We start from the raw sequence: 22,430 nt of genomic DNA on the forward strand, positions 1-22,430 counted from the left end.
GATGTTTTATAGTGAACGTAAACGCTCTCAACTTCATTGACCATCGAGCTAACCTTCCTGATAAATCCTTCTGCCGCATTAGCCATTGAAGGGCTGCATGCTCTGTTATGACTAGGAAATCCTGACCTTCAATATATGCGCGGAATTTTTTTATTCCTTTTATAACGGCAAGACATTCTAATTCTGAAACTGAATAGTTACGTTGCGCTTTGGACAATTTTTCGGACATATACGAAATCGGAAGTTCTACTCCATCTAGTTCCTGAGCCAGTACGCAACCAACACCAAAAGAGCTAGCGTCACACAACAAAATGAATTGCTTGGAAAAATCTGGTGTTATGAGAATTGGCGAGGCAGTAAGACATGATTTCAAGTTTTCAAAAGCGGTTTGAGCCTCTTCGTTCCATTCAAGCGTATTCTTCTTTTTAAGAAGTTCCGTCAAAGGGAAACTAATAGTGGCAAAGTTTTCTACAAACCGTCGGTACCATCCCGCTAATCCTAGAAACCTCCGCAGCTGCTTAATCGAAGTTGGTTGTGGAAATTCTACTATCGCTTTAACCTTATCTGGATTGGTTCTTATTTGTCCATTCCCAATTATAAAACCGAGATATATGATCTCCTTCATACAAAATTTAGATTTGCTGACATTGATAGTGAGATTTGCTTTACGTAAGCATAAAGCTATCTCCTGTAGTAAAAGCATATGGGATTTAAAATCCTCAGACAAAACTAATAAGTCGTCAAGATAAACAAATACTCTATTCCTAAGATGAGCTGGAATGACTCGATCCATAAGACGACAAAGAGTTTGGGCCGCGTTACAGAGACCAAAGGGCATCATTTTATACTGATATAGCGGTCTATTCGGTATTGTAAACGCAGTGTTTTGCTTAGAATTTTCGTCGAGCGGTATCTGCCAATATGCATGCTTCATGTCAATACCACTTATGAATTTAGCTGGTGGTAACCGGCTTAAGATGCCGTCTATATGAGGTAGAGGATATGCGTCTCGCTGAGTAACCTTGTTTACCTCTCTAGAATCAAGACATAGACGGTTCTTGTCTCCTTTCTTCACTAACACGCAATTACTGCTCCAAGCGCTAGTTGACTCTTCGATAACATCTAAGGCTAGCATGTTATCCACTTCAGCGAACATCAGCTTTTCAATGGCAGGTGAAACTGTCCAATGCCGTTGTTTAACAGGACTCGTATTTCCTACATCAATGCTATGTGTGGACAAGGTAGTACGACCTAAACCTTCGGAAGCAAAGGATGGAAAAGTTTTTATTACTGTCTCCAGCCGAAGTCTTTCTCCTTCGTTCAGCTCATGATATTTTGGAGAATCTTCATCATCATCCAAAGTACCGATGTCTAATTCAGCAATGGTCGGATTGCTCGTAATTTTATTTAGTAATCCAAACTTTTGCCAAAAATCAATGCCTAAATATACATCCTGTTGAAGTTCTGGTATTATAAATAATTCAAGATTGTCTATCGTATCTCCATACTTAATGGAAGTTATAAGTTTTGAAACTACTTTGCTTTTTGTTCCGTTCGCAGTGCGAATTTCGCCAGAACATTTTTTTATGTTGTTGTGTTTAAGGAAGTTCTGAGCAGCTAATCCGCCTACACAGCTTATTGTTGCTCCAGAATCTAATAAAGCCTTGTAAGTTTGACCCTCTATATTGATATCCGTATAGAGTCTTTGGTCAGAGCTAAGTACTATAGCGGAAATAAGTTTCTGTCGGTCACGACGAACCTTCTTCCAAAATTCTCTCAATCGGCTAGTAGATCGTCTGGGTCTTAAATGAGTCCCTATACTATCTACTTTACCAAAAATTTCTCTACGCTTATTATTGTAATTTTGAATTCTTATGTGTAAGGGTATAAAAGAAAAATGAATATCAGGCTGTCCTAAAGGTTCTATCTTCTGAAATTCACGGGCTTCAGTGGTTGACTTTGACTTAGCAACTTCTGAATCTATGGATGTATCTTGTTGCTCAGAGAAACATCCTTTTGTCGGTTTCCCGGATTACAGTTTGGACAAGTCGGCTTGTATTTTTCTTTAAGTCCGCAACCGTAACAAAATATAATTCTTTTAGCCATACAATCATCGAATCTGTGGCCTTGTTTGTCACAATTCCAACAAGTTGTGGTATTCCGACGTTGAATTTGGTTTACTTCTTCACCTACTCTTACTAAACCTGTTTCCTCTTCTTCGGTGGTTAATTCTGCCACGCAGGAGCGATAGGGTTTCGGCTTAAACGTCCTGAGATTGTTATAAAACTGTTCATGCCTGCGCACTTCGTATCGGAGTTGTGTTCTATTTGGGATTTTAAGATGCAGCAACTCATGATGTAAGCTAGGCTTCGAATTTCTAACCAATAACTCAACTAATTGTGTTTCGGAAACTCCATTTTGCAGTCTGTCAATCAACCGTTCCATGGTTTCCTGGAAATCTTCAAATGCTTCATTTTATCCTTGCTTGCGTTTTCGGATTCCCTCCCAAATATCATAATCTGTCTCTATATCTTCGAATCTCTTCCTAAATTCGCCACAAAATGTGTTCCAATCGAAATTTGGATTGTTTCGATGAAACTTCCAATACCAATCGCTTGCTTTTCCTGCAAACAGAAGGTACAAATGGTCACATAAAAGTCTATAATCATTACCTAGATTTTGTTTGGTAAGTGAGCATATCCTGTAAATGAATTCATCTATCCTGATGCTTGTTTTGCTACCATCGAACTTTAATCCCCATTTTTAAATAATTCCTGATACTTTTTCCGGGCTAACAGATGAGCTTGCATTGCTCCTGGTTCCGCCTCTTTCTTCTACATTATTGTCTAAATTCTGAGAATACCGATTTTGATTGGAATTGTTCCTGCTCAAATCTGTATTTGGTTGGATATTGTCAGGTGTGGAATTTGTATGTGTGGGCTGAGATAAGTGTAAGTTGTCTAAATGACTTTTAATAGATGTCTCTATAGTCTTCCCTAAATAAGTGGTAAGGTTATCCATAAGTTGAGCCTGTTGTTGGCTAACAGTAAACTGTATAAAGTTCATCAACTCTGGTTGAGTACTAAGAGTCATACTGGAATTCGTTGGAGGTTCTGTTAAGATCCTATCCAAATTTCCTCTGTAAGTGGTTCTTGTAGACACTCCTCGTCTAGGAGGTATACCTCGGATCCTGCCTGATCTGGTATTTCTCCTTAATGGGAAAATATCATTATTATCTTGACATTCGCTTACGGCGGATGTGCCAGCTGTTGCAGCATCTAATTCAGCGAACAGAGTGTTATTAGAGTGAGATAAATTCGATTCGTTGCAATCTGCATTGCAAATTGGACATGTTTGTGTACTTTTTAAGTGATTTATAATGCACTTTTTATGAAATGTATGCCTGCACGATGCTGTTGCTGACAAAACGGTTGGTGCTAAGATTTCTTTACATATAGCACAGCTATTTTCAACGCCTTGTTGAACTTCAACTGCATTACCTGCACTATTCTTGGCTGCCATATTATTGTTGTTAAGATATGTTGTAATTGTTTGGTTTGTCTTTCTTTATGTCGATCACTTCTATCAGAATCTTAGTTGTATCTCTATTTGTTAGTGGATTGTAGCTGGTCAATTGCCTCATGCTTTTATTTACTTGAAAATCGGACAAAATACGGACTTATTGAAGTGTAAGTATAATGTATTCCAAAAAAATCAAATTGTAAATAAAGTTGAGTAAAAAAAAACGTATGGTGATTAGTTTCTGTGGATTCGAAACAGTTCCACTTCGTCGATCAATTCTCTTTCAAATTAACTCGCATGTTCCTAAGTTTTACTATCCGTTCCAAATAGATGCTCTCAATCCAATATGTTAATTTATTGGAATTAGTTATATTGTGTTTTAACCGTGGATGGATTACTTTAGAGCTTAGTGTGCTATAACAAGGTAAGGACTTGTTGAGCTTCACGTCTGGGCCAAAAATGTGTAGTACTTGTCGGGTCTCACGTCTGGGCCACAAAAATGTGTAGTTCTTGTCGGGCCCCACGTTGGGCGCCAAAAATGTGTAGTGTACGTAGTTCGACAGTTTTTTTACTAGTTGGTCTTTTAATAGTGGATGGTAATTACTAATAAAGAGGACCTTGTACTTCCTTTGCTAGGGATGCGCACTCTTGCTATGCTCGGGTCTAGCTCGCCGTAGGTCGGGGTTCTTTTAGCGCTTAGATAGTACGAAACGCTACTACATTTTAATAAGTGCGTCTTACTCATAAACAATCTTCAAAACTGGACTATCGATTAATAAAAGAAATGGCTTTATATTGATACTAATTATACACGCCGACACGTGCGAAGATAAGCTACAGATTCTGATAAGTATTGGGAATTTTGGATGTTAATAATTCCCTAAGTCTTTACCCTCCCTACCATGACAATGCTACTTAAAATATTTACATTGTCCCTTGACCAAGTTCAAAATAACTCTACCACATATTTAAGAAAGTGTTCAACATAAGTACTCGACAAACCATTAAATCTATTTATTCACAATTCATTCTTTTTCAATATATCTTCAATCATAATTTCATTTATATAAATTCAGTTTAATAAGCGGTTCCATTAAATCTCTTTTACAAACTAACAAATTTTAATCTGCGCATAATTATCCTAGTCATTCTCTAACTCTTCATTTTCGTTTATACTTAGTGAGTAAAATAAAGTATATAAAAGTAAAGTATAATGCAAATAGTCATAAGTAATTGAATATAAAATTAGCAAATATAGTTATATAATCTTCAGTCAAATGCCTATTTTATTTAGACGTTCGAGTGGCATTTTGTTAGAATTTTAATATAGGTAATTCATAATGTTTTTTATCATTGTTGTTTGGTAGTACTCATGACCTTAAATCGGCTAAGTCGGCTGTAGAGCAACCAAATGCCTGCCCTTCCTTACGCCTTGGGGTCGAATCTCGTTGCCACTTTCACACAAATCGCACACGGAAATTTATTGAAATATCCCACTCTTGTTTTTATGAGATTGGATATATATAACTAATTTATATTTTCACGTGTATGTGCAGTTTAAATGGGCAGCGTCAAAAATTGTGAGCGTTCGCCATAATGATCCGATAATGAATTAAGCTCTGGGAAGCTGCATGCCGGTGGTCGCTGTTATAGCTTTTCTTTTCCTAACTGTACAATCGTACGATCATATTCTGTCCTGATTGGTCTAAGACAATTCTCTCGCTCTTTGTTTTACACAAAAGCTGTTATAATTTAGGGCGAGGGTGTCTTGAAGAGTTATTGCAGTGTAAAGTTAAGTTGGTCACTACAGGACGTCCTATTACAATGATTTCTAGGACACTGTACGCCAGAGAGGTTAACTACGCTACCAATGACAGGGAGCTATTAGCCATAGTCTGGGCGCTAGTCAAATTGCGACACTATCTTTATGCGGTCATAAGTGATACGGTGGAATTGATCTTGCTGGCCACAGCCAGATATAACAAGTCCATCCACTCTGTCATCAACAAGAAACCGGCTGAGGTCATGCGGGCAGTTCCGGACGATCCACAAAGTGATGTCCACGAAAAAATCAAAAACGCCCAAAATTTGACAAGAAACCGAGAAAACGCTTCTCGGCGGAAAAGAGTGTTTCAGGTCGGTGACAAAGTCCTAGTAAAGTCAAACAGACGACTAGGTAACAAACTCACTCCTCTATGTGAGGAGAAGACGATCGAGGCAGACTTGGGGACCACAGTCCTAATTAAAGGGAGGGTGGTCCACAAGGACAACCTCAGGTAACCCGAGCAGAGCCTAGTTGCAGTTCCCTCGGAGGCTTGTTTTCATTCTTTCCATTTGTAGCCACTTGGCATAAGTTTTTAGTTACATTTTTATTATTTATAGCCAATTGGCATAAGTTTTTTACATTTTTCATTACCCTTAGCCACTTGGCATAGTTTTCCCTACTTATAGCCGCTCGGCATTAATTTTTTATATCCATTGGTTGTGGGCAACTCTAAGTCGAACATGTATTAATCAACCACAAATTTTACAGGTCGCTTCCAATGCTTTTAGTCTGTCTTCTGGCAGTGACATCGGCCTATATTAGTGATTATTCCCAAGCAAATTATATTCCCGTCATCGACGGTCAAGTCTTGGTCTGGGAGGAATATGCCTACGTTAGACACTCAGCTAATCTCTCTGAGTATAGGCGAGTAGTTGATGAAACTGAAAGCATGCTCGATATGTTCCCCCAGTCCCACATGAGAAAGCTTCTGAGCATTGATATCGCTCGTCTCCGTGCCAGGATCTTAGACTTCTTGGGAACTACGTTAAAGGCTGTCGCTGGGACACCTGACGCCGAAGATTTGGAAAAGATAAAGTTCACAGAAGCACGACTAGTTGATGCGCACAATAGTCAGATCGAAATTAATACTAGAACATAAGTTCGCATTAACGAACTCACAACCACCGTCAATCAAATTTTGAAATTTTCTTAAAATGCGCAAGTTGATTCAGGCCACCTATTCGAGATGTTATTAACTCGTAATAGGATTATTGTTATGGATCTACAGAATTTGATGCTAGCTATCGCACTCGCCAAAATTAACGTAGTCTGTCCAAGCATCTCGGATCATGCAGATCTGGAGCAAGTTTGGGTTGAGGAGCCCACCGACACCCCCATAAGGGAAATTTTGTCCGTTGCGTCTGTTAAAGTTTTACAATCTCCTAACATATTGCATTTCATAATTAAGTTCCCCAAGATTAAAATCAAAATCACTATCCTCCCGGTGGCACACCACGATACGGTGTTAAGGTTAGAGGATAATGTGGTGGCGGAGTGTAACGGGAAAATCCGCACCATTTAGAACTGCTCCATGTCACCCGGGGCAACGTTCTGTCAGTTATCTTCGGTGAGCTCGTGTGCCCAAGAACTCCACACTGGAGTAGTGGCCCATTGCGATACACAGCAGAGCAATCTTCATCCGATCACCTATGTCGACAAAGGAATTATCGTAATCAACGATAGACCAGCACTTGTGCGCGTGGATAATGGAACGACCATCCACATTAGAGGCACGGACCTGATAACATTTACTGAGAGTGATATGGTCAATGAGACCGTATTTATAAATCATGATATGGTCCAGAAAAGGGCACCCCTGTCCTTAACATCTTTATGAAACACGAAATCCTGAGTCCCCCATATCTTCACCGCTTGAGTGAACGAAATTTGGAGCAAATCAGGAAATTCGAGGAAGACGACGACGGATACCGACTGAGCCAGATAGCGCTAATTGCATGAGCAATTTTCTGCGCTCTTATCTGTGTCGGCCTAACCTACCAGCGAGCCACAAGGGCCAAAAGATCCGCGGCCCAACTGAAGGAAGTCCTCACCCAAATAGAGTCGGCCGAGGGCGGCCTTAATCTTGAGGGGGGAGTAGTTAACTAAGTTAACCGGACTTATTGTCCGTACTTCAGCACCGGGTAAATTGCTGATCAAGCATTTGGCCGGAAGCTCTCACATAGCCGGCAGAAGCTCTGCACATTGGCAGAGGCCGCTATGAAGCTTTTCCTTTGTTAGCTCTTAAGCAGTTCGTTCTGAATATCAATAAAGTGCACAAGCTCGAAAACCTACTCCGGCCTCCTTCGTTATTTTTTATAACTCACCCCAACTATCTGAGTCTCTAGGCCAGTAGTTAAAGGAAAACAGTCATCTTCCCAACCTAATCGACATAACTCTTCAAGAGAAGACACCATCCCCCGTTACCATACGAGGGGCTGCGGATTATCTACGGCCAACCGGCTAAACATCAGTGACTGCGGCAAGGGATCCCCCCGGCAGCCACCACTTATAATAATTTATATATACGCTGTACGATCACATCCAGGTGATTTCTTTGAAAATTCTTGATTCTTTCAGCTGAACCCTGCTACAAGTACGTTTATATTAACGGCGATAACAGACGACGACCAAGCACAACAATTGAAATAGCAAAAAGAATCAACTTAATCCGAAAAAATTCCCAGGATGTGATCTAATAACTCCTAAGATGATTATTGAGCTTCCATACTGTTATACAGCACAGTACCACTATTTCCCTGCTCCTGAACTCTATTACGAGAAAAGATAGAATGCTATAGTCGAGTTCCCCGACTATTAGAAATAAGAAAGTTACTCAACATTTTCTGGAATATCGGTAGAAATTGGAAAAAAAAAAATAATAAAATAAAAAAAAATTTATAAATTGTTAAAAGTGTGGGTGTGAGAGTTTTGGCAAATCTATAGAAAATTTACAAGATATATAAAAAAGTGAAAAAATATCACACTTTCCGAAAGTGTGGGCATGACAGTTTTGTGCGGTTTGTGGGCGTTGGAGTGGACGTGAAAACTTTTGGTAACAAACGGTGCGTGCTTAATCTCAGAATTCTAGCTTTTGTAGTTCCTGAGATCGAGGCGTTCATACGGACGGACGGGCATAACTAGATCGACTCGGCTATTGATGCTGATCAAGTTACATAATTCTTACTATAATGTAATTTTTAACAAAATCAATTATTCTTCTTCATTCAACATTACAAATTCAATGCCCCACACGCCATGATCAAAACAAACATCTGTTTGTCTTGCACTAGTGCTTGCATTATTTATCTGGTCTTGTTACTCTGCCATTTTCTTTGGCCAGCAGTAAATCTTTCATCACCTTTATTGGTGTGCTTCACTTTCTTCAGTGGCTTCAACATTTTCATTTTCGCTCTCTTCACACACATTCAACTCCTCGGGCACTTGCCCCTCTGGCATTTTTCTCAAATCTTCATGTGCATATTTATAATTTCTCTTATTGGTTAAGGACTTCAAAGTGTACCTGTCACCCTCCAGAACCTGTATTATTTCAAAAGGCCCTTTGAATTTTGGACTCAACTTGGTTTGATGCCTCTCTTCGCTTTTAAGTAGCACAAAATCTCCTACTTTGTGTCTAAGAACTTTTGCCTTATTTTTATCAAATCGTTCATTGTCATAAACTGCCGTGGCTAAAACATTCTTTTCAGCTTGTGCTCTTACATTTGACAGATCAACATCATTTTCTATGTCATCAGGTGGAAGTAATCCTAATGGGCGTGCTACCTTTCCCAATAACATTTCAAGAGGACTTGCCTTCGTCACACGGTTAGTTGTACAATTGATTGCCAACTGCACCTCCCCTAACACGTCCTGCCAAGACTGCGTTCCAGTTTCAACCGCCGTTAACATATTTTTCAAGGTGCTCATGGTTCGTTCAAATTGACCATTAGCTCGGCTACCCCCGGTGGCAATCAAATGCAAGTTTATTTTCTGATCTGAACAGAATTGACTAAACCTTGTACCCGTAAAACACCTTCCCTGGTCAGCTATTATTCGGTTTGGTACTCCAAACAACGAAACGGCCGATTGAACAGCTTTTATGCAACTCTCACTGTCTAATTAAAGGCTATGACTAAGATAGACATACTTGGTAAAAGCGTCTACTTGAACAATAACATACTCCTTCTGGTCACTCTTGCCACTTCATTTCCCTATTATATCGATGTGGATAGTGTGCCAAGGAATATTGACTTTTGGGATTGGATGCAATTCGGCCTAAATTTTTCCTGAGTTTGATTTGGATATTTTGCATGTGATACAATTGTCAACAAATTTTCTAACATATTTTGACACATTGTCAAACCAATAAATATCGTAAACTTTATCTAGTGTGTTTCCCAACCTAAATTCATTATTGACTCATGCACCTGGTTTATAACCGACCAATTGAAGGAACGCGGTATCACTGGTAATGTTCAATCACTGGTAATGTTCTGCCATTTCTCTGTATTTTTCGGTAAAGAACTTCTGCCCTTAGGTCATAGGTTTTCGCAATATCTTCAGCAAGAAAACAATCTTTTAATTTGCTCACGATTTCGGCTATGTCCGAGTCTCGACGCTGTTCAGCAATGAGCCAGTTGCTAGAAATTTCGGCTAAGTTAACTCTCTTCTCTTCAATCACCTTTACAGCATTAGTAGACTTCGGTGAGATAGGATTTCTTGACAAAAAGTCAACATGTGCCATTCTTTTCCCTTCTCTATACTGAATTTCAAATGTAAATGATTGCAAATAAGCCCACCAACGTTGGGCTCTAGGGGTCAAATCTTGTTTATTTCTTGACACCTTTCCTACCCAACAAATAATGCCGAAAATATTTGATGGAGTTTACAACAGCTAAAGTTTCCAGCTCGTACGAGTGGTATCTTGACTCTACAGGTGTAGTAGCTTTGCTATAGTATTCTATTACCTGGGGCTTGTCGTTAATTTTGTGTAATAAAATTGCACCATAGTCACTGCAACTTGCATCCGTATGCAACTCAATTGGATATTTTGGGTCAAAAATAACAAGGACTGGTTTATCAGTAAGAGTAGAAATAACCTTTTTCCGTATCTGTACATGTTCCGCTTTCCAAATAAATTTATTTTTGTCTGACGTTAAAAAATATAACGATTTCATCAACTGTGAAAATCCCTTAATAAACTGTTTGAAATAAGTTGCTAATCCAATAAATTGCCTAAGCGATGTGACTGACTTTGGAGGCGGGAGCGCAGTCAAGGCAACAATTTCGGTTTGGGCGAATTTCGCCAGCACTAACATTGTAGTCTAAATATTGAACCGATGTTTTCAAGAAGGAACATTTCGTAATGTTGAATGAAAACCCGGCCTCTGTCAGAACATCTAAAACAATTTGTAATCTTTCTAACGCCTCACATTGTGTTGATGCAGTTATCATGATGTCGCCCATATAGACGATAACATAAGAATTTGCAAGATCCCCGAGCGCTTGCATTACTAAACGTTGAAATACCGACGGCGCATTTTTAAGCCCGAAAGGCATAGATAAAAACTCATACTGGCCATCGGGTGTCACAAACGCTGTATACTCAATTGAATTCGCATTTAAGGGAATTTGGTAGTAACCAATAGCCATATCTAAACATGTAAAATAATAAGCTCCTCGAAGTCTACTTATTTGATCCTGTATAAGTGGCAGAGGGTATTTATCAGCGACTGTGTTTGAATTTAACTCCCTATAGTCAACACAAAGCCTATCCGAACCATTTTTTTTCTTTACCAGCAATATAGGGCTTGCATAAGGTGAACGAACAGCTTGGTCTAAATATATTGCATTTCAGCAATTCATCAATTTTTTCTCGAACTAAATCTCGCTCGCATGGGCTTAATCAATATGGCCTTCTTCGAACTGTCTTTCTTGGATCAATTAATCTTATTTTCATTTCGCCAACTTTAACCTTAGTACATGGGATACCCTTTATAAGAGAATTTGAGTACTTTGCCAACAATGAATGTAGTTTTATTTTATCTTGTTCATCAAGTTCAGTATCAATATCGGCTGAATCACTGCTGGTACACAAATTAATTATTTTGGTTGTCGAAATTTTAAATTGGTTTGACGAAATGACAATATCAAAACCCTGATTTAATATTTCGCGACCAATAACAATATCGTTCTGCATATGATCATCGCCTATTACATAAAACAAAATTTCAATGCAATAATCGTCAATTTTTACGTTACTTAAAACCTGTACAGTACTACATATATACATATATGCCTATGCCTTTTAACATAACAATATTATTAAATCTTTTACCAGAAAATTTAGTACTTAGCTTTTCTTTCAAAATAATTTCAACGGTGTTACACCACGATGAAGCGATTGCGCCTGCCTTGTCTGGGTTGAATTTGGGTAGTTGCACCGCTTTACTTTGCCCCGCATCAGATGCCGTTGTTTGTATGGCCCGCACAAGTTCAATTAAATTTGTATTTTGTAGTTCCATAATAGTACGCCATGGTCCATCTACTATTGAAGGTATAGGGCCCGATCCCACTTCTGATGTCGAATTCTCTTCGTCTCCCATTAGAGCGCAGCGCGTTTCGAACTATTCACAGGCGATCACTCAAGCATACTGCCCTGCTCGTTTTCTAACAGCCTATACGAAAACTCGAACCACACTCGGCGGCAACGTCGCGACGCATCGTCGTGCAACTAGACAGGCGACGCGTGTCTCCCCGCTTCAACGGAACTTGCAGAAAAACGTCGGACAACCACAATACAAAGACGCAAAACATAATATGATGAAATAATTCAAGTTCATGCATAATCTTTATACTCCGACATATATATATTTACGAATTCAGACCGAGGGTTTGATAAAAAAAACACACGATTGAGTTTTATATTTTATTAAACCTTTTTATTAATTCCATTTATGGAAAGAACTAGAGCCATTTGATTATCACGAGATTGGAAAGTTAAATTGGCTTAAGCGGTGTTATCGCGGTTGATAACGTACTCAGTACTGAACTGCTGCATGGAGGCATGCTTGCTGTTTTATAGGCAATTTGGGGAAGCCAAAGAGCGAAGTTTAAGAGAGTTGGGTTGTAAACCTCTATTTTCTTGTTGGAAGAGAGTCTTCTGAAGAATAGGGGTAATTGGAGAATCCTGGGACAAGTGCGTAGGCGTAGGCGCCGATCGCGAAAGTTTATTATTTCAGTTGGCTCGCCAAGTGGTCGAATGCAAATGATTAGGGGACGAGAGTCTGTGTTTATAAAGGCGGCAAGTGTCTATGTTTATGATAAGGCGACAAGTGTCTATGTTTATGATTTGCGATCTGTGAGAAAGGGTGGCTTTGGAACATGACGCTGTGTCCAAGGTTAATCGAAGGGCTCTCGTTCTTTGATTACATTTTGTGCTTAGACTTAGATATTTTGTGTTTATACATTAATGTGTGTATATGAGCTTATACTAGTGTATGTTGCTTATAGTTATCTTATGGGGAGTTGTGGGTGTAATAATGGATATGTTACTATATATTAGATAAGCCGGCTATTCGGGATCAACAATCAACAATTAGGTGTCTGTATCATGGCATTGTCAACAAACAAATCATCTAAGGGTATTCACAATCTTAATTTTTACGACAAAGTAACGAAGGTGTTAAGGACCAACGCAGAGCCCAGCCCAGACCGATACCAACTTAGCCCAACGCAGACATAAACTCAAAAGCTGTAGACTTTTTATGAGATGCTTTCAAATTTCAAAAGCCATAAACACATTCTCTCAACGAACCCAATAACAAAGAATATTTTTCAACTAAATATACAAAGCTAAATAACAAACACCTCTTAAATATACATATAATAATAGGGTAGACAAAGCTTTTCTTCCTGAAATCTGGACCAAAGACAACACTGCCTGCAGCATTCCAGACTATAATTTCTTTGAAAACCGATTACGGAGGTGCTTTACATAAGATGCAACGTTAAATTCAGAATCCAAAAGATCGTTCATATTATAGAAAATATCGGAGGTCAGACAATCGACCTTAAGAAAAATATTACATTTTTTGCTTATTAATACAAGCAAACAGAAAAAAAAATGTTGAAACACTGCATTAGAGATCTATTTAAGAACGCCGCAACCTAACCCAACAGGTGCAGGTGACTTCAATTTGAAGTAAATGGAGTTGTTCAACTAGTGACAATACGCAAATTTTCCTACTTTAGACTCCATCAACCAACAACTTAAATAGTAATGTTGTCCAGAATCGGAAAATCTCAGTCCTATCGTACTAAAAGGTATGAAGACTCAGCGGTAGAGACTTCACTTGAGTGAACTTTTGATCCTTACTGATCTATCATCTAGAAAGTCAGATTCAGCTAATTGCATAGACAATATCTCGCATCGAATGATACAGATTCTCTCTCCAACAAAAAAAAAGACATTTCTTTAATCTACTGAATATAATAAGGCACGCAGGACATATTCCAGAAATTTGGATAAAAAAAAGGTGCGGATAGAAAAAAAACAAGACATAATGCTATAGTCGAGTTCCCCGACTATCAGATACCCGTTACTCAGCTAGCGGAAGTGCGAACGATAACGGTAGAAGTTGTGAAACAAATAATTAATTAAAAATATATATACTTTATATGGTCGGAAAATAAAAAAATTGTTAAAAGTGTGGGAGTGAGAATTTGGTGCGGCTTGTGGACGTGGTAAAAAGATTTTAGGAAATCTATAAAAAATAAGAAAATATATAAAAAAAATTACAAAATATCACAACATAATTTCTAAAGTGTGGGCGTCACAGCTTTTTCCGGTTTGTGGGCGTGGCAAAAAGTTGTTTGGCAAACTTAAAAAAATTTAAAAGATATAAAAAATAATGAAAAAATATCACGTGTAATTAAAAATATATACATAGTAGCATATGTACCATAGTATAACACTTTGTTACCCATACCCACACACACACACACACCACACACACACAGTACATATGTGCCACTGATAATACATGAAATGATACATTTGCCCAGCAACACTCTTTAACGTACAACCCTAACACATAAGTCAGATCCCCATTCTCTTGGTGACAATAACAATTTCGGCCGCGTCAAAAACATCCGCCGATGCCGAATTCGTTATTCCCGCTAAGCAACCATATAGGTAACGCAGCACAAATCCTGGTCATTTTCCATGCGCAACTCTCATAAAGAGCGCAACCCATTTGAACAAAGAGGAGAACCACTCAAGCTCATATATACAATGTCGACCAAGGATTTGCTAAGCGTTCAACTCACACTCCAGATTTAGATTTAATTCATTCGTTCGATACTTAAGATGTGAATTGTCTCCACTTCCACGATTGCACATTTATTTGAATAAAGAATTTATAATTTATAATATTTATCCTGATCAAGAATATACGTGTATACACTTTATATGGTCGGAAACGCTTCCTTCTGCCTGTTACATGCTTTCTAACAAATCTTGTATACCCTTTTCGTCTACCATTCTCGAATATACGTGTATACACTTTAATGGTCGGAAACACTTCCTTCTGCCTGTTACATGCTTTTTAACAAATCTTGTATACCCTTCTCGTCTACGAGGTATGGGTATACAAATCAGGCTGCGCTAAAAAATTATAGTGCACTAAATATAATAAATTGCAATTTAAATACTGCTTACAGCTGACCAATATGTAACAATCAAAACAGACAATTAAATGGTAACTCTTCGATATTTACCACGCATTTTTGAATGTTTACTATAATCGTAAATTTATTTATTAATTTTGTTAACTTGTTAAATCAATAATTTATTGTTTCCATCTTAAAAAATTAATGTTTGGGTATATTGTAGATGATTACTGTCGTAGAAATTGGCAACCAAAAGAGGACTATAAGTTTGCACTCTTTCTTCTTCCACCGCTTATTTGTTTTAACCCAATTCTAAATGTATATTTTAAATTAATCGTCAGTTTGGGGACCCTCACTCCACAGTTGTCACTTTAATTCAATTTAAGATGCGTTTCCGTTAAACAAGAGAATACAATGTTTTAAACTTTAATCGCTAATTGTTTACCTTAAATTCTTAAAAAAGTAAAAGTTTTTAAATTTTTCCATATTGTTTAGCCTTTTTTGTATGTTGTTATCCGCTTTTAAAGTGTTGAAGTAAAATTCTTGATACTTTTTTTAGAAAAATTGTTTTTTCCAGAAAATGGGGTTAACTGGCACTGACGATGCTCAATTGAGTACTAGTATGTATATGTACATCCAACAGCTTTGACATTCTTGTGATCTCTTTAGTATTATTTAATGAGGGTTGTTTTAAAAGTCACTCAGATGATAAAACATACATATGTCGACACAAATTTATATAATAATTCAAAGCAAGACACGCTTGCCGTACATTTTCCAAAAATAACATGTACGTATGCGTTTTCGTGTTTAAATTTTTTACTTCTGATAGACATTTTTTTAGTAGTCCAATATTTATTATTCGTATTTAATTATTAAGAAATTGTTTAACCGATCTGGATTTAACTTTTCAAAGACAATACATATATTTCACCGGCATTTTTAGTTTCCTTTAAAACTGGTTTTGAGATATTTAATTGGCAACTGATTGGACCTAATTTTTTACTAAAGTTCATATTGGCGACGATAACGACAGAATTTTTATACGAGTAACTCTTGATCAGGGTCACAAGCAGAGTCGATCTGGTCATGTCCGTCGGTATGAACGTCGAGATCAACATGCAGATTTTCGTGACGCCGACGCTGCGCAACTTAGTTTTAGACATTGGCACAACCATTTCAAAGTCCACAAACCGCTAAAAACTGTCACGCCCAAATTGGCGATACATTTTTTAATTTTTCTTTATATTATATTTTTTTTTTCGTATTTCAATCGATATGATAGAAAAATTTTGAAGTTTCCTTTTTCAATTACACAAGCTGAGTAAAAAAACTTTTTGGCACCCCCAATCTAAAACCCACAAACCACTCAAAACTGATACGCCCACAATTTTGAACAATGGATTTCTTCAGTTTCATTATTTGTCTTGCCAATTCCTATCGGTATACCAAGAACACTTTGGCCCCGCCCTTTCATACCCCCTAATCTGTCACGCCACACTTTTTAATTTTTTTTGTATTAAAAAATATTGTAATATTGCTAATTTCAATAGGTATGCCAAAATATTTTGCCCACACTCACAAGTCGCACAGAGCTACCACGTCCCTACTTCTGACTTAGGCTTTACATTTTTTTACCCGTTATTTGTAGAGTGTAAGGGTATACTAGATTCTGTGAAAGTAAGTCACAGGAAAAGGAAAGCGTTTCCGACAATTTTTTTATTAGTGTTTTAAATTTCTATCGATTTGTCAAAAAACTTTTAGACACGCACGCTCTAACGCCCACAAATGACCAGCCCACACTTTTGAAAAATGTTTTGATTTGATAATTTGTCTTGTCCATTTCTATCGGAATAAAGTTCACAAGCCGCCCAAAACTATCACGCCCATACTTTTGAAACATTTCTTTTTTTTTCTCATTTTATTTTTTTTTTTCAATTTCTTTCGATATGCCAGAATAATGTTACAATTTCTCATTCGCTCTTTCACTTGCTGGGTAACGGGTATATTATAACTGGGAACTCGACTATTGCGTTCTCTCTGCCCAAACCATTTTCTATCGTATGCCATTTCACTAGCGGAGTAACCCGTTACTGATAGTCGAGGAAATGGACTATATCTTTTTCTCTTGTTTCATAATATTTGATTTCTTATTCTTAGCCGATCTTTATTCATGTGCAGAGAGTTTTCCAACCGTATGTCCTTCTCAGTTTTAAATCTATCAACATGAAACTTTCCCAAAAGTCTTTATTATATTGCAGCCAGTCGGAAGGGCCCGACCATACAACAGATATATAACACAGCCGACAAAAATTGAAAAGAAATCCACATAAAGATTTTTTCTGATTAAGGAGAAAAAAAGATTGTGTGGTCGAAGACATTGGATACGTCAGACTCAAAATAAAAATTTATTTATAAAAAGATTTTTTCTGATTAGATTTTAGATTTCTGATTTTAGCATAGAAGCAGGTTGTGTGGTGGAAGACACTGGATACGTCGGACTCGTTCAGTTTGGAAGAAGCATTATCTTTGATAGCATTGGAATCTCATACATACATATTTCAAAATTGAAATATCAATAAAAAGTGGGAAAAAAATAATAAAATGAAAAATATTTTAAACTGTTTTTTTAAAGTGTGGGCGTGAGAGTTGTGGGAGTAGTATTGGGCGTAGCAAAAAGTTTTTTGTCAAATCTGTAGAAATTTACAAGATATATGAAAAACTGAAAAAATATCACTACATCTTTCAATAGTGTGGGCGTAACAGTTTAAGGCGGTTTGTGGGCGTTGGAGTGGGCGTGGCAACAAGATTTTTTGCAAATCTATATATATTTACAAAATATATTCAAAAATATCAAAACATTTTTCAAAATTGTGAGCGTGACAGTTTTTTGTGCTTTGTGGGCATTAGAGTGGGCGTGGCAACATTTGGAAACAAACTTGCGCTGCGTCTATGTCTCTGGAAGCTGCATGCTTAATCTCAGCATTCTAGCTTTTGTAGTTTCTGAGATCGAGGCGTTCTATCGGACAGACGGACGGACACGGACATGGCTAGATCGACTCGGCTATTGATGCTGATCAAGAATTTCAAAAGCCATAAACACATTCTCTCAACGAACCTAATAACAAAGAATATTTTTCAACTAAATATACAAAGCTAAATAACAAACACCTCTTAAATCTCTCCAACAAAAAAAAAGACATTTCTTTCATCTACTGAATATAATATGGCACGCAGGACATATTCCAGAAATTTGGATAAAAAGAAGGTGCTGATAGAAAAAAAAACAAGACAATGCTATAGTCGAGAGCCCTGGCTATCAGATACCCGTTACTCAGCTAGTTGGCGTGGCAAAAAGTTGATTGGCAAACTTAAAGAAATTTACAAGATAAAAAAAAATGTAAAAATATCAGAACATTTTTTAAACGTGAATACTCTACGAATTAGCTTTTACTCTACAAATAGCGGGTATGACCAGAGAGATTGTTATAGTCTAGTTCCCCGACTATCAAAAACCCGTTACTCAGCTAGCGGAGAATTTGGTGCGGCTTGTGGGCGTGGTAAAAAGTTTTTAGGAAATCTATAAAAAATAAGAAAATATATAAAAAAAATTACAAAATATCACAACATTATTTCTAAAGTGTGGGCGTCACAGCTTTTTCCGGTTTGTGGGCGTGGCAAAAAGTTGTTTGGCAAACTTAAAAAAATTTAAAAGATATAAAAAATAATGAAAAAATATCACGTGTAATTAAAAATATATACATAGTAGCATATGTACCATAGTATAACACTTTGTTACCCATACCCACACACACACACACACCACACACACACCGTACATATGTGCCACTGATAATACATGAAATGATACAATTGCCCAGCAACACTCTTTAACGTACAACCCTAACACATAAGTCAGATCCCCATTCTCTTGGTGACAATAACAATTTCGGCCGCGTCAAAAACATCCGCCGATGCCGAATTCGTTATTCCCGCTAAGCAACCATATAGGTAACGCAGCACAAATCCTGGTAATTTTCCATGCGCAACTCTCATAAAGAGCGCAACCCATTTGAACAAAGAGGAGAACCACTCAAGTTCATATACACAATGTCGACCAAGGATTTGCTAAGCGTTCAACTCACACTCCAGATTTAGATTTAATTCATTCGCTCGATACTTAAGATGTGAATTGTCTCCCCTTCCACGATTGCACATTTATTTGAATAAAGAATTTATAATTTTTTCTAAATAAATTACCGTGGATTCGTTTTATATAATATATATTCTCCTGCCTGTTACATACTTTTCAACGAATCTAGTATACTATTTTACTCCACGAGTGACGGGTATAATGAACAAAACTGAATCAGAATACACATAAATTATTTATTCATAGTCAACAATAATTATCAAATGATAACGAGTTCAAGACATGAGTTATGTCTAATACATAATAAAAGTAGCTCCTAAAGAAAGATTTCGTATTGAAAACTGTAAGCAATGGACGTTGAATTCTACGAAGTCTTTAACGGAAATTGATAATGATAAGTGATCATTTTAGCTCTGCTGATATACGCAGCTATGACGAAGTAGACTTAACACTGCTCATCGGTACCGTGGATTTGAGTGCTGACACGCAGGTTGTATCCACATACTGAAAGGAACAGATGAAGGGTGCCATTTCAATAGCAATCTCATTCACGTAGATCTCGTTGCTCCAGCTTCACCGGTTGTTACGACTACTGTCTGGATTTTATAGCCAACTTCATAGGAAACAGGGGGGAAGTAATGTGAAAAAATTTCAACATTTACGTGGTTGTCTGCGCTTAGCACAGCCAAATCCTTGAAACCTACCGAAGCTAGCTATGACAAGCCGTTTGACTATCAGTTGTCAATAAAGGTTCGTCAACTGGTCCTCGATGATTGAGTGACAAAATAATATTGCATCTCCGAATACTTAGCACAATATGGCAACCGTCACGGAATCGGGTTATCCACAAATTTTTTGCATACACATACACAGCACGCAGGAAAGATGAGAAGAAGACCTAACGACGGACAACATTGCCAAGAACGACAATATCGAAAAATATCCCTTCTTTGTAAAGCTATATCCAAGTCTGCGGCCCTGCGTTTATGTCTCTGGAATCTGCATGCTTAATCTCAACTTTCTTGCTTTTATAGTTCGTGAGATCGAGGCGATCACAGACGGACAGACAGACGGACGTGGCCAGTTCGACTTGGCTATTTATCCTGATCAAGAATATACGTGTATACACTTTATATGGTCGGAAACGCTTCCTTCTGTCTGTTACATGCTTTTTAACAAATCTTGTATACCCTTCTCGTCTACCATTCTCGAATATACGTGTATACACTTTAATGGTCGGAAACGCTTCCTTCTGCCTGTTACATGCTTTTTAACAAATCTTGTATACCCTTCTCGTCTACGAGGTATGGGTATACAAATCAGGCTGCGCTAAAAAATTATCGTGCACTAAATATAATAAATTGCAATTTAAATACTGCTTACAGCTGACCAATATGTAACAATCAAAACAGACAATTAAATGGTAACTCTTCGATATTTACCACGCATTTTTGAATGTTTACTATAATCGTAAATTTATTTATTAATTTTGTTAACTTGTTAAATCAATAATTTATTGTTTCCATCTTAAAAAATTAATGTTTGGGTATATTGTAGATGACTACTGTCATAGAAATTGGCAACCAAAAGAGGACTATAAGTTTGCACTCTTTCTTCTTCCACCGCATATTTGTTTTACCCCAATTTATTTTAAATTAGTCGTCAGTTTGGGGACCCTCACTCCACAGTTGTCACTTTAATGTATCTCACTTTTTTTGTATGTTGTTATCCGCTTTTAAAGTGTTGAAGTAAAATTCTTGATACTTTTTATAGAACAATTTTTTTTCCAGAAAATGGGGTTAACTGGCATTGACGATGCTCAATTGAGTACTAGTATGTATATGTACATCCAACAGCTTTCACATTCTTGTGATCTCTTTAGTATTATTTAATGAGGGTTGTTTTAAAAGTCACTCAGATGATAAAACATACATATGTCGACACAAATTTATATAATAATTCAAAGCAAGACACGCTTGCCGTACATTTTCCAAAAATAACATGTACGTATGCGTTTTCGTGTTTAAATTTTTTACTTCTGATAGACATTTTTTTAGTAGTCCAATATTTATTATTCGTATTTAATTATTAAGAAATTGTTTAACCGATCTGGATTTAACTTTTCAAAGACAATACATATATTTCACCGGCATTTTTAGTTTCCTTTAAAACTGGTTTTGAGATATTTAATTGGCAACTGATTGGACCTAATTTTTTACTAAAGTTCATATTGGCGACGATAACGACAGAATTTTTATACGAGTAACTCTTGATCAGGGTCACTAGCAGAGTCGATCTGGTCATGTCCGTCGGTATGAACGTCGAGATCAACATGCAGATTTTCGTGACGCCGACGCTGCGCAAGTTAGTTTTAGACATTGGCACAACCATTTCAAAGTCCACAAACCGCTAAAAACTGTCACGCCCAAATTGGCGATACATTTTTTAATTTTTCTTTATATTATATTTTTTTTTTCGTATTTCAATCGATATGATAGAAAAATTTTGAAGTTTCCTTTTTCAATTACACAAGCTGAGTAAAAAAACTTTTTGGCACCCCCAATCTAAAACCCACAAACCACTCAAAACTGATACGCCCACAATTTTGAACAATGCTTGGATTTCTTCAGTTTCATTATTTGTCTTGCCAATTCCTATCGGTATACCAAGAACACTTTGGCCCCGCCCTTTCATACCCCCTAATCTGTCACGCCACACTTTTTAATTTTTTTTTGTATTAAAAAATATTGTAATATTGCTAATTTCAATAGGTATGCCAAAATATTTTGCCCACACTCACAAGTCGCACAGAGCTACCACGTCCCTACTTCTGACTTAGGCTTTACATTTTTTTACCCGTTATTTGTAGAGTGTAAGGGTATACTAGATTCTGTGAAAGTAAGTCACAGGAAAAAGAAAGCGTTTCCGACAATTTTTTTATTAGTGTTTTAAATTTCTATCGATTTGTCAAAAAACTTTTAGACACGCACACTCTAACGCCCACAAATGACCAGCCCACACTTTTGAAAAATGTTTTGATTTGATAATTTGTCTTGTCCATTTCTATCGGAATAAAGTTCACAAGCCGCCCAAAACTATCACGCCCATACTTTTGAAACATTTCTTTTTTTTTCTCATTTTATTTTTTTTTTTCAATTTCTTTCGATATGCCAGAAAAATGTTACAATTTCTCATTCGCTCTTTCACTTGCTGGGTAACGGGTATATTATAACTGGGAACTCGACTATTGCGTTCTCTCTG

General features: G+C 37.2%; 1 protein-coding gene across 2 annotated transcripts in view; it reads right to left on the bottom strand.

The window, feature by feature from the left end:
- Positions 1 to 22,430, bottom strand: part of LOC26526448 — a 69,570-nt gene that overhangs the window by 8,777 nt on the left and 38,363 nt on the right. The window contains exon 1 of one of the 2 annotated variants that reach the window (XM_026983577.1): positions 20,880 to 21,537. The exons of the other annotated variant lie outside the window; for it this stretch is intronic. The gene's annotated coding sequence lies outside the window, so the exon portion shown is untranslated. Of the gene's footprint in view, positions 1 to 20,879; positions 21,538 to 22,430 lie in introns of those variants that run through there. 2 annotated transcript variants of the gene reach the window in all.

Source organism: Drosophila erecta, unplaced genomic scaffold, assembly GCF_003286155.1.
Source record: "Drosophila erecta strain 14021-0224.00,06,07 unplaced genomic scaffold, DereRS2 tig00000389-arrow-arrow-pilon, whole genome shotgun sequence".
Taxonomy (NCBI): Eukaryota; Metazoa; Arthropoda; class Insecta; order Diptera; family Drosophilidae; genus Drosophila; species Drosophila erecta.